General features: G+C 47.5%; 1 non-coding gene across 1 annotated transcript; it reads left to right on the top strand.

The window, feature by feature from the left end:
* Nucleotides 1–1542: 1542 nt before the first annotated feature.
* LOC115031197 (small nucleolar RNA SNORA17) lies at nt 1543–1671 on the top strand. Its single transcript, XR_003836816.1, has one exon. It is a non-coding gene; the product is annotated as a small nucleolar RNA SNORA17 (small nucleolar RNA).
* Nucleotides 1672–2355: the final 684 nt, after the last annotated feature.

Here is a 2355-nt window from a genome sequence, read left to right as displayed (position 1 = left end):
CCACATCTAAAAACCAAGGGTAAGGATGATAATAGCACCTCATAGTGTCTGGGAAGAGATAATAAATGGACAATATGTACTTCTCTAGAAAATTCTAAGAGTTCAAATACTGTGGATTAATTCCTGACAAGGTGTGCAATTTTTATTATTTTGGGGATGGAGCACAAGCAAATGAGTCTGAGAGTTTGGAGTCTGAGGGTCCAGGTGATTAAAGTAAAAGAAACCTGTTTTGTTTGTTCTGCTGATCTGCCTCAGGCCCTAAATGAAAATATCAAGGATGAGCTTCTATTGTCTAGCTTATGATGGTGCAAATGCCGATTCTCTTTGTGATGTTGAGTGAAGAATTTCTGTAGCACCAAAGAGCCAGTGAGATGGATGAGAGTTAGATCTATGCTTTGTCCTGTTTGAGGAATAGCTATGCTCAGTGAGAGTTCAAGGGAGACTCTGTTTTAACAAATGTACGGAAAAATTTTTTGAGTGATTGGCGCATCAATGGAAGTTGAGCTGCTTTTGTATCTTGTTTCCCAGGAGAAGGCTCTAATGTGATAGTGATGTGTTGTCAAAACACAGAGTAACAGGAAGTGTGATAAGCAAAGAGAGGAGATCAGGGAAGGCCACTGAACCAAGTATGATATCCGAGTCCCTAAAGGGTGACCTTGGTTCAATCCCACAAGGCAGTCTTGGTAAGAGGGAAGGTCATGCTTGGTTTTTTGCATCAAGATAAGTATTCTCCAGCAATTGTATTTGCCACTTCCCATTGGCTAAGCCCTGGGGAGAGGATGGCTTACATTCCCATGGACAATGTCTCATTGTGCTATAGTCCTGTAGGCAGTTGGTACAAGGTCCTCAGGGATACCTCTAATTAATGTAAGACATGCTGAAAGTTAACAGATGTGAAAGCTATAAATGGGAGCTTTGGAAACATCAGTAGAAACCAGAAACAGTGAGCTTTGCACTGTCTGTACTGACATCTTATTTCTGCAAAGAGTCAGGCCTACCGTGGCCAGTGATGATGTTGGTATCTTAATACCTGCTTTGACTCTGGGTGTTGATCAGTAGAATCATGTGTTCTCTCATGTGAGGTGCTCCTGAGCTCTGCCCACCAAAGCTGCCACTGGGCCCTGTTTGCCTGCTTAGTTCACAGCTTTGGCCCTGCTAGCATCATCTGACATGTTGCTACCTCCTTCTTTGACAACCTGCATGCTCTCTTACACAAATGGCTTAACTGCCTGCTCCTGTGCATGCAAGAGAGCCTCTCCCTCTCTCCCTCTCTCCCTCTCTCCCTCTCTCCCTCTCTCCCTCTCTCCCTCTCTCCCTCTCTCCCTCTCTCCCTCTCTCCCTCTCTCCCTCTCTCCCTCTCTCCCTCTCTCCCTCTCTCCCTCTCTCCCTCTCTCCCTCTCTCCCTCTCTCCCTCTCTCCCTCTCTCCCTCTCTCCCTCTCTCCCTCTCTCCCTCTCTCCCTCTCTCCCTCTCTCCCTCTCTCCCTCTCTCCCTGCAGAATGATGTATAGCCATAGGAAATTTACATTAACATTTGTCTTACATCTGCTCCTGGAGGTATTGCAGGTATGGCTGCTGTGTCACATGTGCTTCAGTAGGTAGCAAAGATGATAGGAGTTATGTCTACACTCAGTGTTCAAACCTATGAACATCTGAATTAGTAACCTAACACTCCCTGGGGTGGGGGGGAGCAAGCCTGAGATGACCACCATTCCTGTAATATGCAGGCCTAGATGAGTTCCCAGAACAAAGAGCAAGGTAGAAGAACCCCACATGACACTACTGACCCAGGGCTGGTATAAGCCTAAGAGACATGACCCTCCCAAGGGGCCACTTGTGACACCAAACAAGCATCATGGAACCTGTTCAGTGAGCCAGCCTAAGATGACCACCAGTTTAGAGCAACACACTCCTGAGGGATTGCACTATGCCCAAGATGACCCCCACCCAGTGCCATAGTGCAGAAGCTGTCCATAGCACTCCAGGGACCACTCCTGAGACGACCCCAGGCACACAGAGACCCAGAGTGCCACTAAGAGGAGCAAGTAAGTGGAGGAGAAATGGAAGAGAAAGAGAGACAGAAGGATGTGGGCACAATGAAGAGAGACAGAACTCAAAGGTAGTAAGGAACAGCCTGGTGTGAGTAGCTGGGGATGTCCTGGTCTATGTTGCCACTGGGGTCCACATCTGGTTCTGTGGCCCTGCATGAATGAACAGGGGTCTGTTACTATCAAAGGACAAGCAGATGTCAATGGTCTAGGCTGCTGCCAAGGTACATGTTGATGTCTGAGAGCTCTTCAGGACTGGTCCCACTGCTCACCTGGGCATTGTTAGAGAGCTGACCCACCTCTATAACA

Source organism: Mus caroli, unplaced genomic scaffold (assembly GCF_978045245.1).
Source record: "Mus caroli unplaced genomic scaffold, Mus_caroli_1 scaffold_4, whole genome shotgun sequence".
Lineage (NCBI taxonomy): Eukaryota > Metazoa > Chordata > Mammalia > Rodentia > Muridae > Mus > Mus caroli.
The sequence above is the reverse complement of the archived record's forward strand: the minus strand, read 5'-3'. Positions and strand labels throughout refer to the sequence as shown.